General features: G+C 44.5%; 1 protein-coding gene across 7 annotated transcripts in view; it reads left to right on the plus strand.

Moving 5' to 3' along the window:
- Nucleotides 1-17146, plus strand: part of ARHGEF10L (Rho guanine nucleotide exchange factor 10 like) — a 552090-nt gene that overhangs the window by 123191 nt on the left and 411753 nt on the right. The window lies entirely within an intron of this gene.

A 17146-nucleotide genomic window follows, 5' to 3' on the forward strand; every position in this document is an offset into this window, starting at 1 on the left:
CACAAAGGAATTCTAGAAAACACTCCATACCACGTGGTCTTCCTACCCTTCCCTGTGGGGGAAAATGTTAGCATGTTTTGGTGACTGGCCCTAATGGATGATCAAAATATTCAGTAGTGTTAATTATGGAGCAGGCCAAAGGCAAATTATGGAGCAGGCCAAAGGCAAATTTTGCGGAAGCCAAGGCAAAAAAGTGGTATGTTGTGCAAATATAGGAAGTTGTGCTGCTCGTTCTGTGGCATTATTAATTAACAATCTTGCCAGTTTTACCCACATTGATACAAAAGTGATCCTATTGCCAAAAAAAATACATAGGTTTCATAAGATAAAATATACACACATTCAGTAGATCCTATTGAAAATGGCGTTCACCAACATTTTTGTTGCCTTCTCAATACAATAGTTGTGTAAAACATACAAAATATTGCACTCGACAGCCAACTAGACTAAATGTGCACATTTTATGCACCTACGCATGCGCCCCTGTTTTTCGGCTCACCCAGTTAGGTTTCAAGTCTTGTTTTCATTGTTGACGGTGCTCTGTTTTCATACTGGAGGCCTTCTCGATGTACGGCTTTGCTTAAGGACAGAGTCATACAGAACATGACTGTATGTTACATATATACTATACATGTTTCTCTTATAATAACTGAAAGATGGAAGGTATCAGGACTTAAACATGTTTGGGATGCTTCGTGTTTTGAGTACTACCTTAAAAAACTGTTACTTTGAAATAGACTGTGAAGAAGGTATCAATCACTTTGCAAGCATGCTGAAAAAAAATCACGAGAAAGGACAATTTGTTCTCTCCTGTCTGGGTTACATCTAAAATCTTACACTCTCTGTATCGTGTTGCAGACGAGTACTACCCCCCCCCCCCCCCTCCGCCCCTCAGTTCTCCAAATAGGCATAGTACCAAATCCTCACCTGCTGTTTGATATAGCAACACATATCTGAAGGTTGACCTGAAAACTTTTGCTAGCAACACATTAAAAAAAAAATCTAGTTAACGTAGCTTAGGATGGAGTATATCTTAACTGCGGCAGATCCACAATTGTCCTGGGCAAGCTCGCGGTGGAATACAGTCAGTGGTTCTTTACATAGTGTTAACTATGTCAGGGCGTCACACCTTCTGCAGCTACCACAGTGGGCGGCCAGCTACAGCCACTGCCAGGCTGCTCTACAAGGTGCTCTGACTTCCAGACTCGTCGGTGCCTCGGAGAGGCCTTAGTGGTGACCCGGAGCCAGCCTGGTGTCCGCGGGGCCTGCGCCTCACACTTCCCCAGCACCAACAGCCGTTCAGCGTCACTGGCGTGTTACCACCTGGGAGCTACACACAGAGGAAGTACAGCACCCCCGAGTGCAGCGTGCGGAAACTGAAGGCATAGTGTGGTAAACTTTAGGCAAGACCAGTCTGTCAGTGACTGTCAATCAGTCCCGTGGAGTCCCACAGCCATGCGGTCTCGTGAAGACGTTTAGATGTAGACATCTAATGTCATTTTTTAAAACGCGATTTAGAAACAAAATATTGGGATGCGTATTGTTATAATGCCGTCGAAATCAGAGGGGCAATTATGTATGAACAGTAAAGGCAATTATCTAGCACAACTCCAGATTGGACCAGATTGGATAAAAGCAGTATATCGGGTGTCAGACTGCACGTTTATGTACAGAAAGTGGTGGTTTAGGTTTATGAGTTGCATTCACTTTCACATACTTACAATTGCTCTACCCACATTTACATGCTTAGACACAAGTGACTTGATAGAATTACTCAATTCATTTGGTTAGCTACCTAAGCTGGGATTTCAACTCCTGTCTGCGGGTTCCAAAGTGAACAACTTAGACACTAGATCACATCGCTTTTCAGCTCAGTCATTAAACATATTCTGCTCGCTGGTGTGAGTTGGCAGCAAGAGTGACATCGCATCACCTTGGACTCCAATGATCGCGACGTTTTTAACCTGCATGGCTCACTCAATACACACGCTCGTTAACAGGTATTAACGGGTAGGAACAAACCACTGTTAAAACGAACGAACTGTACTTTTACTCTGTATTCAGAATGTTTAGGACACAGGGGATGCATGCAGGCATAGAGCGGCAGATACTGTTACCTGTAGCTTCTGCTGTCTCTGAATGGTGCCCCTGTTATTCAGAAGGATTTAGGGAATGCTTAGGGTTGCTACCTAGCTCCGTGTCGTCAAGACACCATGTTTGAAGTCCCAGTCTTTCATTTGACAACATTAGGGGCCTGATTTAGAGCTTGTCGGAGGGGTTACTCTGCGGTGACGGATATCCCGTCTGAGGAAATATAAATCCAAAAGGATATAATGGGATTTATATTACAGCGGACAGGATAGCCACCTCCGTTGTGATTGAGTAACCTCTTCGCCAAACTCTAAATAAGGCCCTATGTTTTCCGGGATTTGTAGAGATGGGATGCTTCTAGTAAACTGATTTGACGATGATCCAGGGGAAACAGAAGGGACCTGGCCTGGAAATATGGTGTTCTTGAGCACTTAGGTTTCTCAAGTCCATGTCTGACTAGCCTACCCGGTCTAGATTTTTTCTTGGCATTCTGGTACTTGTCCTGATTTTATAATGGACCAAAACTACTTCAGATCTTACAGTGCAAAGAAAACAAGCATTTGCAATGCAACGGGTCTCGCATTTCTCCGAGTTAGAGCTACTTTTCCTGCCTCATTAAATGGAAAAAAAAGTGCATGATTGCGCTGCTAAACAAGCGAGATCACGCTGCAAAAAAAAAGTAGTCCACAATCCGGATGGAAAACTGCAAGCCTCGAATGTTTTCAGTACTTGGTCGCTGCGCTCGAGGAGGACTAACCACCGGAAAAGGCATGACTTATGCATGCCTTCCATTAATGAAAGCAAGCAGATTTTAAAAGGCAAGCCCACGAACCAATGAAAGACACTGACGTGACATGGGTGGGACTCCAAGCCCTTTTCTAACTAGTACAGCGTCTCGCAAGCGATACGCATGTGCAAGCGCATACTACGCAGGCTCGACCCTAAAAATTGACTATTTTTGCTTCTCACACACTGGACTGTAAAACGCTAGTGCTCTGATCTCTTTACTCCAGGGAGAAAGTTGGCAGTTCTTGAATTGGTGCCAACCTCATAGGCTGCATACATTCAAACTGTACTTATTATTTTCTACCTTGGATTGATGTTACATAGTCTAGGGGGTTGAATTAATTTGGAAAAACTGAATTACGATATTGACAAATTATTGTTTTCCCTTACATAAACTAGTACCTGTGCCCACAATGTTATTTGTACTTGAACAACTGTCTAGATTATTGAGTTAACCCTGTCAGACATTTGCCATGCTAATAAACAATACATGGGTTTTTACTTAAAGGAACCAAATGTGTTGCAGATCTAGTCTGGGTGCTAGTCCTGAAATAACAGGAGTGCTGCAAATGAACGAGGTCATTACAGAGCAATGGGACATATAGCAAAAAGGGAGAGCAGCAGCAGGGCAGGACTACAAGTCCGATTATCCTCTGTCCAAGTTCTGTCAACTACAAATGCAGTCATTTACTCGGAAAGGACACAAGTGTAGACATTTACTGGGGTAGGACCTCAAATGTAGTCATCCACTGGAGCACGACCACAAATATGGTCATCCACTGTGGCGGGCCCACAAGTGCGGACATCCTTAGGAACCACTGCTTAATTTGAGCAGGTGGTTGCAGGACTACATATTAAACAGCACTTGGGGGCAAGACTACCATTAAAGCTCTACTTATGCATTACTTTTAAATAAGTACTTTTAAGTCCTCTGACTGTTCAGCTTCACGCATATGGACACCATCAATCAAATTATGGACTTTTCACTTAAAAATCATTGCTAATGTGTTTGTCTAATTAGTGTAATGGAGTAAAACCAAGGCTACATTACCCAGAACGTATTAGGTTATCACATGGAAGTTCAACTTGAAAACTGAGTGTTTGTGATGGAATAGGGTCAAGTTGCCATGGGGGCACTTGTGGAATTTGCAGTTTTTTACTGCAGGATATAGACCACACCCAGCAATGTAAATGGGCACAGGCCTATTTGAATTATTGAACCCCGCCTTCTGCAGGGATTACTTTTTGAGGGGTTAGAATGCCCTGAAGCTGATTCCAAATATATGGAAAGCATACAAATTTCCCTGGTCCATGCTTGAGTATTTTTTTTTGCAGGACAGGATTTTGTCTTTGCATTTTGGGAGTTGTAGTCGTACTTTTATAATGTGATCACCAGGACTACAAGTACCAGAATACATGTAAACATCTGTACTGGAAGGGCTACTCACACTTGGAACTGGGACACTCGGGAGACAGTTATGCTGCATTCCAGCTGTAGTATTTTTAAGAGGCTCACAAATGAAGATATTTTCTAGGAGCAATTCAAAACTTCCTCCCACTTTGAAATGCCAGATGGCTCCTTCTCGGCTGGACATTTTATTTAAAAACCTATGCATTTTATGAGATTGGTTCAGTTTAACCAAATAGACTGTTGTACCTGATAGCATTGATCTGTACAGGAATTCATTTGTTCTATCCTGCTGACATTTAATGATTAGGCCTCTCTGATGACCTGTCAAAGGCAGACTGTCCTATTAGGAAATGTTAGTTGCTTCTCAGTAACCCCATTACTCTGATTCCATCTTCCTCATAATAGTTCTTCCTAACGTGAGTTGTGTGACTCCACGACAGGAGCCCTGCTGCCCACCTAACAGAAAAACATCTGTCCTGGGTCTCCACTGTAGTAACCTAAGCCCCTCCCCAACAAATCCAAGCGCTATGTACCCAGAACTGGAATCAGAATACTAGAATTACCAGTAACTCATCGAAGCATTGCCTCCTCATCCAAGCCCTTACTAAAGGTGACAATGTGGTGACTGAAAAAAAAACACACCATGCTCATTGGTCTGTGTTCAAGCCACAGAATACAAAAGTGCAACAACTGAGCACTATTAATGCCACAGACAGCTACCCGCCTCCTACCAATGAACTCTGCAGACATAAGTGAGAACAAAATAGAGTAAAAGTCTAAAACAGTCGCAGAAATATCCGGTTGAAAGCCACTCATACCTGCAGCCCAAAAGGCATTCTAATCGAAGAGTACATGTTTTAGAATCACCCCAGGACGAAAGATGATGCACAAACATTGACTGCAAAAGAACACAGATACTAGGAGGTCATGCTGAGCTAGGATAACTCTAATCAAATACAGTCACAAAGAAGCAAGGCAGCAGAGCAAACTCAGGAAGAGAACTAAGTTTGGCACCCTTCCAGAAAAGGGAGGACCAGCTTATACCTGAAGCACAAAGGAAAGGCGGAAGAAATACCTGAGAAATGGAAAGAAGAAGCTGGCTGTGGAACATGATCACACACAAGCTTAAGTGATCAGAGAACACTAAGGATCCCAGATCACCAGGAAGGCTGGTACTCTTAGCTGCAAGTCGAAGAGATGCCACCCAAACAGTCGAAGTGCGGCAAAGAAGAGCCAGAAACTACTAACCCCAATAGGTAAAAAGGCGAGGACTTTGCAGAAAAGAAAGCAGCAAGAGAGAACCCCACACCATAGGAGGACTACAATTGATGACTGATACAGGAACTGTTGCAGAAGACAACTTGTTGAACGTTGCTGGAAGGAACTTCAGAGTTGTGGTAGGCCAGGCACGGGACATGAAGTGTGGGGATCTAAGCATGGAACTCTGGCTGAGCAAAAAGTCGAACAACACCCGGAGAAGACCACAGGGTGAAAGGGAGGCAGGATACCAAGGGGCCCAAACTGCAGGAGTGAAAACAGGAGACATACCTGTAACCTGGAGCCTTGGCCTCTCAAACGAAAGCCTATAAAGGTGAATTTTTGGGAGGTCCAAGTAGGGAGTACAGGTTAGAGAGCAGATGAAGATTTGTTGGGACACCCACACCCTGGTAATGAAAGGAGATGTAGCAGAGGAACCCATCACAAGAAATGGTCCCCCATGATGACAAGGTGAAGGAGATGAAGGGTAAACAAAAGATGAGGATCTACCACCATGAAGCTGGAAGAAAAAGTTGCATGATTGAACAATGCATTCCGTTGCAACGCATGCTGTTACCACACGTGTGTTACAACGAGAATCCCATGATGACGCATAACCTTTACCATGCATGCCCTTACAACGAATTACATTGTAAAAGCATGTATGTTAAAGGCAGATACAGCACCAGCAACTCCAACGACTTGCTCAAATGCAGCATCTGGAAGCTGCCCAGGCCATAAGAGCTCAACAGGCCCAGCAGCCAATGCAGCAACAGGCACAGCAAGTGATGCACTTACAGCAGTTGCAGCAACAAGTGGGACAGCCTCAACAGCAGCAACTAGCATCCCAGGTGGCAGGGCAATCCATGGTGCCTCAGGGTCAGGGCATGCCAGGACAAATTCCAGGGCAGGTGTTGCCTGTATCCCTTACTCCACAGCAGCAACAGCAGCAGCAGCAAATGAAGTTACAACAAGCCTTGCAGGTACGATCTTGGGCAATAGGTTTTTCCTAGAATACCTAGTGCTAGTATTGTACTGTGCTTTAACTGAATGGCTGTGTACACAGATTCCAAATACTACTGTGTTATGTAGAGTTACTGGGTTTGTCTTGAATATTATGGTGATGGAAGACTAAGTTCTCTCTCAGAGGTCTCCATTGAAGTCATAAGCACTTAATAGTCACACCCACACTCTGGGATCTCGGAGTATTTATTTACAATATATCTTCTTAAGTGTAGATGTTCACCTTTCTTCAGTAAGGCCTGCAGAAACACTTAAGACAAGAACATTGTGTAGCCTATAAGGAAGACTATAATGGGCAATTTCTTCAGATTGCTTTTTAAAAAAGGGTAATACCCATGTATATACCGATTTAAAGCCAAATACTTTGATAGAATGCTTAAATCTTTCACAAACCTTTTTTTTCAAAAAGGGAAGGATGAAGGAATAGAGGACAGTGTAGCCCTATAGTCTGTCATTATGTGAGTGTAAGAACAGCATTTGTGTCTTTAAGGACCCAGAGACCACCAGTATCCCATCATGCCCAGCAGGTGTTTCAGTTCCTTTTGACGAGATATGGCAGTATCAAATAGGTCTAATATTCGCCTCTTGTCATCTCTACTGGGGAGGCAGGAGGGTTGCTTATGACGTCAATGAAGATTCCCCAAAGAGATATGGGATTACAGGTAAGAAACCATTCCTTCTGTCACACGGCGTCTCCATTGATAAGTCTTAAGCACTGACTAGAGTAGCAAGCCCATCCCCACTAAAGGCAGTGGAAAAGACAGGAACCACCTAGTCAAGCAAATACATTTCTCAAGAAAGCCTGCCCTACTCGAGCATCTGTTCAGAATCCAAACAATAATGTTCGGTAAATGTGTGAACAGACCTCCGTGTAGCCGCCTTACAGATTCTAGCTATAGGGACATTTCCCCCATTTAGTGAGCTTTAGGTCTACTGGATAGAACCCTGTTTGCTTGCTGATATCATGGCAGGATACAAGACACTTTCCATTGGAAGATTGACTGTTTGGAGGTGGCTAGAACTGTACAGACCAGGCCATAGTCTATAAATAATTGGTCTGATTTACGTATGTCTCGTGTTTTGGCCCAATAAAACGTAAAGATTAACTTAATGTTTAGGGAATGGCGAGTTCTTTCAGCAGATCTGGAAGGATGTTGAAAGAAAATTGATAAGGAGATCGTCTGATTGACGTGAAAATACAAAATTACTTAAGGAAGGAATTTTGGATGAGTCCTTATCACTACCTTGTTGGAGTGAAAAACAGTGTATGGTTTGTGAGAACACAACACCTGAATTTCTCTAACCCTATGTGCTGATGTGAAACTACGAGGAAAGCCGTATTCCATGAGGCCAGTTGCAAGGATGATTTATAATTGGGTTGCACAGCACCACAATCTTTGGAATCAGGTAAGTACTTTTTAAGTTAGTGATTTTTTAGAAATACAGAAAATTTAGTGGTCAGATTTGAGGGATATATGCTTTGTACGCTGTTATTTTATACTATGGGAGAAACACATACTGTATAGGCTCACTTGCAAACAACTTACAGGACTGTTCTTCTGGACTTATGGTAAGTAGGGGCCAAGGTTCTTAGAACCACCAACAAATCAAGTTTACCTGCCCTGGTGTGTTTGAGTGCAGAGGTGCATCCAGCGGTGGTAGCTCCAACTGGGGACAGGGGGACTAGCCTGGCAGAACCCAAAGAGGGCTCAGCTCTTGAGGGGTCTCAGGTCCACAGATACACTGTCAACTTGCAGAAGAGGAGAAAGAAAAACAGCATGATGCCCCCACGGTGATCCTGATGGTCAGCAAAATGGGGGACCGGGCAGTTGCACTCAATGCCTGCTGGTGCAGGGAAGTGGCTCCTCCACGTCAAGGGAGAAGCTGGTTGGCGAAGTGTTGGCAGTCCTCCAAGGCTCTGGGCAGATGCAGAGCTGCAGGATCTTTGCAATTGTCCGGACAAGAGCAAGCAGGCAGTGTTTGACGCCAAGTCCTCCACTAGTCCACAGTTCTTGTGTCTTTGGCTCTCCTTTGTCCTCCTTCATGTAGGCAGGCGAATCTGAGTTCCTGGTGTCAGGTGGCCTCCTAAATAATGAATTTAGGGGAGACAATGGTAGTAACCAGTGGACTACCTATACCTGGAGTCACTACACACCCAATGACAACTTCCTGTGAGGAGTGGGCATAACCCTGTTCCAGAGTTCGTAATTCCACCAAAAACAAGTGGTGGGACCCTTCTTCCGTGGAGCACATCTGGCAGCAAACCTTAGGGGTATGACTGTCCTGGAGGTGCAACACACCTACTGGCATTACAATCAGTGACTTGACCATGGACATTGTGAGATATCGATTAATTGGACCTCTCTCTCATTCTGTACTTGCTGAGGCATTGAAGGCTGCTGATGTTCACACTGTAAGTACTACGGTGTTTTATTATATTTAAATATATAGTTTATTATATGTTGTTATAACCTCGTCCTTGTATCTGTTTGTATATCTTATTTTAATTGGGCTCTTTGAAGGAATTTGTGAAAAATGCTTTCAAATATCCCTTATTTTACCTTTTTTTCTGTAGCAGTCTCGTTGGAACACTGTTTCCAGTCTATGCTTTAGTGTGATCCCCTCTAGTATTTCTGTTGTTGTAATCTTCATTTGCTTTCACTTAACTAATTAGACTAATCTAACTACCCTCTCCTGAAAATAAGGATTTGTAGGTGAACAGTTTTGTACTGGAAACAACGTCCGCAGTGACTTGGAGTAAGGTGGTCACCCTACATCTCGCTGAAACTGATGACTTTTGGGATCCAGGTGTCAAACACAAAATAAATCTCAAATGTTCTTTCCTTATTTGCATCCAGATGATTGCTAATAATTGAATTTTGAATGAAACCTATTGATTTTCTTAATATCAAAAGTCTTTCTTAAAATTGAAGTGTTTCTTGTTAAAGATTAGGTTTCACCTCCCTTTTCTTTTTATTTAGAACTGTGGACTGTCAAAAACTTAGAGCTGCGTGTAATCAAAAATGATGCTAATCCATTTTATTTTAAACTGTAGAAATGAACTGTATTCTCTATTCGCCTCAGCACCTCTTCTTAATCTTGATTATCCCCAAGATAAATAACACAGTTGCCAAAGGAACTGTGATCTCAGGTAAAAAAAAATGTAAACTCATGCTGATTATTCAGACATCCAAAACTCACAGATCCATAAATCTACAATTGCTTTTCAGTGAGACATCTAAAAAAAATTGAAACTCTGATTGTGTAAATAGAACCAAAATAAAGTTTGGTAAATCACAAATTTTGTGTATCCACACAAGTCTCTAGCTCCCTTTGCACAAGCTTGCATTAAAGCCATTAAAAGCTCTGACACTGTTTGTGGATTAAGCACAAAAATCATTGTATTAGGTGGTGATCACTTCTGAAATTGTGGTGTTTCAAAAGTATAAAGTGAAGTGCCATCTTTGTAATTAACCCTTAGTAGTTCTGGATTCCCCGTACGCTGAGCCCTTTTTTGATATTTGGGACAGTTTCGGTTTAACTTTTTTTTCCCACACCTCAAATGATATCCAAGACAAATGTGGCTCCTATTTCTCCACAGGTGCCTGAGAAAATAGACAATGTACCAAAATGTTTTTTCTGATTAAGACTTCTGCATATTCCTCACCTTGTGAATACTTTCAGCCCCAGACTGGATCCTGATAATTTTCAATAGCAATTCCCTTGCACGTCTGTAGGTGGTGTCATGTGGCTCTGCATCCGATCCATCCCATCCAGATGTGACATTGGGCAAATAAATCTGCACCACCTATGTGTGCTAACATCAGTTCCTTTCTTTATGCTTCCTCTGACATGAATCTGGAGTGCCATCAATTCCAGTCAGCTTGCCGTAACTCTTTTCACTCAGATTTCCACAGTGTGCATGGGACATGGCCCCACCTAAAAATAGAGGGTTTAGACCCAGCAGGGGCTGTCATTGCCAGATATTGGTGGCCAACACCCACAATGTCTGCCTCTGCATTGTTTGACTGACATACCAAGATAAAACCAAAGGCCATCTGCAGCTGTGAAGCCAAACTTACTGTTGCAAAGCTCCAAAAGAAGTTGAAGACCCACTGTCACTCAGAGGAATCCCAATGAATAAAAAAAAAAGTCCAAACAAGGCTGTCCTTGAGCTCCAGGCAGCATAGTTGTTCCTCGAATATAGAAAAGTTTTGAACCATGCTCCTGACTTTCCCGGGCCTTCAGCAATGCCACAATAGTTTGAGGATCTGGAACTTGCCAAGGACCAGATCTTGAGTACCCTTCCGGGTCCCTCGGGAGCATGTTCACAAAGGCACACAAGGTTGCTGGAGACGTTTTTACCCCGTGGCCCATCACGTACCCTTAGTGTACAATATAAATGAGGCGTACAAAACATGCTAGGTAACGCTTACTGACATACTCGTAGATAATACTCCGGTTGGGGAGGCCACGATGCTCTTTTTACAGTAACTAAACCTCAAAAGAAGCACTTACAAATATAATCGTAGCAGGTGCCGCAGTTGAAGCTCAGCTTCTGGAAAGGACAAGCCACTCTAACTCTTGGGCTTGGCAAAGATAAAGCAAGGCTGTGCGCTCAGAGATCCCATAGCAGAAAAAGATCTAGAATCCTTCCTGGAGGTGAACTGATGATGTACTGGAGCGTAGTCTGTATCTGACTGTGACGCGCGGTTTCTATCTTCAACTCCTGGAGACACAAAGTAGAATGTTCTCCCTTTATAAAACAGTTGTAAGCTCCGCCCGCTGAGCCACGACCCGTCCACCCTCGAAGCAGGTAAAGGAATTCCCGCCTTTTACCAGGTTTGATGGACAGCTTTCCAAAACGACCGCACTGCGTTTTACCAACGATTCCGGTGGTGCGTTGTTGATGTGCAGAAGCACGAGGACATCCCCACAAAGACGCACTAGTAACAATAACATTGCCAAAGGCACACAAGATTGCTGGAGACGTTAACCCCGTGGCCCATCAGGTACCCTTAGTGTACAATATAAACGGGGCATATAAAACATGCTAGGTAACGCTTACTGGCATACTCGTAGAAAATAATCCGGTTGAGTAGGCCACGATGCTCATTTTACAGAAACTAAACCTCAAAGGAAGCACTTACATATAAACGTAGCAGGTACCGCAGTTGAAGCTCAGCTTCTGGAAAGGACAAGCCACCCTAACTCTTGGGCTTGGCAAAGATAAAGCAAGGCTGTGCGCTCAGAGATCCCATAGCAGAAAAAGCTCTAGAATCCTTCCTGGAGGTGAACTGATGATGTACTGGAGCGTAATCAGTATGTGATTGTGACGCGCGGGTTCTATCTTCAACTCCTGGAGACACAAAGTAGAATGTTCTCCCTTTATAAAGCACCTGTAAGCTCCGCCCGCTGAGCCACGCCCCGTCCACCCTCGAAGTAGGTAAAGGAATTCCCGCCTTTTTTACCAGGATGATGGACAGCTTTCCAAAACGACCCCACTGCGTTTACCGCCGATTCCGGTGGTGCGTTGTTGATGCTCAGAAGCACGAGGACATCTCCACAAAGACGCACTAGTAACAATCACATTGCCAAAGGAACACAAGGTCACGAACCCTTATTGTACAATATAAATGGGGCATATAAAACATGCTAGGTTATGCTTACTGACATACTCGTAGAAAATACTCCGGTTGGGTAGGCCACGATGCTCATTTTACAGAAACTAAACCAATAACAATAAAATACACACACACTCCTTTAAACCTGTCAGACTAAGTATTTTTTACCCATGATTCTAATTATGTATTGTATGTGCATATGTGTGTGTATTCATGTGTGTGTGTATATAAATATATATATATATGTGTATGTATGTGTATATGTTGTTTCTGTGCCTGGCATGTTTGTGGATCATTGCATGGCTCCATTTCTCACTCGGACTCATCCCAAATCCCTTCGACCATTTTCATCTCCTAAATATCTCTGCCTAAGCTCATCCCTCCACCTCCACATCTAACTCACCAAACCTCACTCTACCTCTGTGACCTCCCACACAACCCCACTAAATTCTCCTGCATTCATCTCACTCTGCTACTATGCTCTCCCTAACCCTTCCACATCCTCTTTCCCCTCCGCTCCCCTTTTATTCATCTCAAGCCTTTGGATTGAGTAAATGAAGGATAAACTCCCAATTAACACTTCTGGATTTCTTTCCTCCTCCACCCCTCCATTACTCCAGTCAATCTAACTAACAAACTCTCATATCCGCAACTCAAATTAACTCATAATAATACTAAAACTGTACTCCTTATTAAATTATACTAATCCATCACTAATTCTTGTTGGATACCGGAGTAGCGTGCTACTCATCGAAAAGCGCTTCGACGCCTCGTCAGGGGTAGTAAGCGCTATATAAATACGATTACAATACAATACAATACAATACAATATGCATGGTAACAGTTTTTCCCGGCACCTGCCCCGAGTCCTAAATGCGGTCCAAGATGCAACTCCCCACCCCTTCTAAGAACTACCCGACCCCTGCCCTAAGTCCTAAAATCGGACCCCATTGCGACAACCCCTTCCAAAAAAATGCCCATCCCCTGCACTGAGCCCTAAAACAGTACCCACCTACCTCCCGCCCTGAGCCCTCAAACTACCCCCCACGCCCAAAAACTATCCCCTGCCCTAAAACCATCCTCCACTCCAAGCCCAAACCATCCCTGCCCCCACCCAGAGCCCTAAAATTGTCTCCCCACCCCCTAACTGTCTCTCCCGCTCCAAGCCCTAAAACCATCCCCTCCTCCTGCCCTGAGCCCTAAAACCGTACCCCCGCCCCAAGTCCAAAAACCACCCCATCCCTAAAACCATACCCCTCGCGCCAAACCCTAAAACCGTCCCCACCCTCTTCCCTAAAACCTAAACCTGCTCCCCCACTGCCCAAGTCCTAAAACAGTACTCCTCACCCCTCCAGGCCAATCCCCCTTTCCTCCCTCTCCAAGACGAAGAACCGTCTTCTCTTAGGCGTTTTGCAGGTCGTTCAGAGGAAACAGAAGGATCTCTCAGTTTCTTCCAACAACGCCAGTAGCCTTTATCTCCATTTCCACACATAGCCCTTACCATGCATACCTTTACACAATAATTTTTTGTTGTAATGGTATGCATGGTAAAGACTGTTCATGGTAATGATGCATGCATTATAACGCATGCGTGGTAAAGGCTATTCGGGGTAACAGCCACGTTGTAATAGCTGTTTCCTGGAAGAAACAGAGGAGATTGGATTGTGGCTGTTGATAATAGCAGTCCCAAAAAGGTGTAACTTGAAACACTTGCACAAGGTGGCAAACATCAACTGCAAAGAACAAATAAATGGAGGAGAACAAAGTTTAGGGGATCCACCAACCTGTTTCCAACACCACAGCTGGGAACCAACTCCAAAGAGAAGAAGAGAGGCTCTATCATGGAGGAATGACCATGGCTACTACAGCCAAGGATCAGAGAAGACCATAAAAACAAATCCACGAAGATCAGGGCAGTACTAGCACCAATCAATTACCCTCAGTCAAGAGGACACACAAAGACACCCTATCAATCCTCATCTGAATCATCCAGAGGCAAGGATTACGAAAATGTGGAGAACAAAAGGTACACCTCAAACCAGAGTTTCTGTACAAAACACCAAGGCAGAGCCCCACGGAGGAGACAGGGAAAGCAGTATCCAGATGCAGTGGCTAACGTTTAGTGAGCCAAAGGAGACAACGGGAAACTATCAGTGGAAGTTGACTCAGTCATGGTGCCACAAAGCTCTATATTGTGTGGAAGAAATTTCACTGGCAGGGGGCATTAGAAGCAACTCATACTAATTACCTGGGCTTGCCTCTATAGATAGCAGATGTCATAAGTAGGTGAGCCACATGCAAGAAACAAGTCTGACTTGAAATAGGCTATGAAAAGGATAATTTGTGGTTGATACAGATGAAGGAAGAAGAAGGTGAAACCTGAGTGACTGCAACAATCTGCAGACCCGTGCTTAAATCTTCACTGCAGCGGGATCAGAGAGCTGGAAGGTAAGTAAGGTGAAAGGAAAAAAAACAAAGAAACAGAATTCACAGGCAGCACCTCATATCGCTGAAACAACTACATCGCCAGGACGTTGGGGAGTACATGCCAAGACCCCTCTCACAGGGAACAGGAAAAGAGCTGATAGAATCAATAACCCCCCTCCTTAGGTTCCCCAGAGAGCAGAACTCTTCCCTCCGGAGCAATCTCATCTCTTAGTGAGATGATACTGAAACTAGCCTCATTGTGTAGAATGCAAAAAGATCTTCTTCCCCCACCTTGCTCCCCACTTCTCTTACCTTCTCCCACCCTCTTGTCCTCCCCTCCCCCCTCATTGATGTCAACCTTTCCACCAAGAGACTGGTCCAACATACCAAACCATGAAGATAAAAGAACGTTGTTTGAGGATCTCAATAAACAGAAATAGTTAAGTGGTGACAGAGGAGACCACCCTGACAGAGACCTCCATCAGCAGAACCCAGGTGATACTTACAATGGTGGCCCTTGGCGACAAAGGGCATAAAAGCATACATGTATACAGCCAGTCTTGAAGGAATCATTAAAGGAACATAACCCTACTGGGGACCTTGAACCAGGCAAATGAACCTTGCTGAATTTTCAGCCAGCAGCTGGACTGCTGAAGTATTAATGGATCTTGTCAGGACTCAAACTGCTGACAATGTAATATGTAAATTTCGCACTTGTATAGCGCACTACTCACCCATTAGGGTCTCAAGGTGCTGTACGCATACCACTGTGGAACCCCTCCTGGCTTTTCCCTGTGAGGCACCCACTCCTGGGCAGCCCCCAGGGTGAAGCCAAGCATCCAAGCGCTGTCAGGGCCGTTGTGGAGATTAAGCAAGCTATTGCCCAGAGTTACAGAGTGGGACCCATTAATTAGATTAGGCACAGGCGAGAATTATCTGGTCCAAGGGAATTGAGCCCAAGACCCGCCGAGGAGGGAATTGAACCCTGGTCCCGGGCCAGATCTCTGCATCAGGGTCTGCCGCTCTAATCATTGTGCCACACTTCTCCACTGGAGGAGTCCATCTGTTATTGTTGACCTTCTAAACCATGAACCACAGTGCGAGTAGACAGGGACACAAGCCTGGAACTTAGGATCAGTCCAGAACACCAGAAGAAAGGTAGGATTCTCCTCGGGTCATGAATGTGAATGATATTGACTTTTTACTTACAGGAGAGATTCTTGAAACATTTTGTGATAGATCACCCCTTCAAGCAGACTCATGACGACTGCAATAGCAGAGTTAAACTTTTAGGCATCAGGCTGAGATTCAGAGACCTTAACCACAACCCCACGAGTCAACCTCAGTCACTGAGAAAAACATTAGGCTCGAAAGAGGAAGTGGCACCAAAAGTCTATCTCAGCAATTCGTTATACTAACGAAACAAAAATGGACGCCAAGCTACGTGGGACCTCTAGGCAACTCAAGCATGTTTCCAGAGATCAGCCCAATAGATGATGGCCGCAGCTGATGCACAAGATCTCAGCCCTGTAGAGAGAAACTCTCTTGAGATCTCCCACATGCACCTAAGAAACAAAAGCTCTGGCGCAATGAGATGGTTGCCAGCACCGAAAACAATACCCATCAAGACCCAAATGTGCCTCGCCTCCCCTACCACAACAAAACAGGTGAGGATTAAGTGAGGCAACCCCAGCTAATCCCACCACCCCACCCTTTAAGGCCGACCAGAGAATGGCAATGAAAGAGCAGGAACATGAAAAGAAGGTAGTGGGCAGTAGACGTGCCCCCGCATACCTACACTAATCCCCACATGGGCAGGCGATGGATGTAGTAGACACCTCTTGGCAAAATTCACTGAGGGGGAGGGAATAAAAAAAGAATGAGTCCATATCACAGCAAGACACGGCCTTCCTGTCAGCAGCAGTCCTCGGTTATGGCCTCTCGCACAAGCAAGTTCCACCGAATCACCAAAATCCAACTTGAAAGTCCATCCTAGCACCAGACCTCACGAAAACAAATATGGGCCCTCGAATGAAGGTGCAGCAAAAAATGTATCACAGAAAGGCACAAACAGAAGCAGTAGTCAGGTCTGCTTTGTGTTAATAGAGCCTGGAGGGGAAAGGAGACTCAAACAGCAGGGACCTGGAGCAGTTATTTTCCTCTAGGTGAGCATCGGGCTGCCTGCCTGCGAGAGATGCACACACCTCGCCTTCGGAAGGACTGCTATACGGACGGGGATGAGGACAGAGTTGTCAAGTGTAACAGGTCCATGGGCGATTATCTGGTACACGCAGCCTTGTTTATCTCACTATAAAATCGGGACTACAAGTCCCAGAATGCAAAGAAAAAATGTGGACTAAAGCAGTTAGTCACGCATTGACCTACCAAACTTGGCAACTAAGCAGGGAGGCAATGGGGAGTTTAACATGCCGGGCGCATCGGCTAATAGGCAGGTAGTTATTGGAAAGAAAGGGTCAGTTACCAATTCTCCTCTCAGGTGCACCTCTCATGGGCGGGTGAGGGAATT

The sequence above is a fragment of the Pleurodeles waltl genome, chromosome 6 (assembly GCF_031143425.1).
Source record: "Pleurodeles waltl isolate 20211129_DDA chromosome 6, aPleWal1.hap1.20221129, whole genome shotgun sequence".
Taxonomy (NCBI): Eukaryota; Metazoa; Chordata; class Amphibia; order Caudata; family Salamandridae; genus Pleurodeles; species Pleurodeles waltl.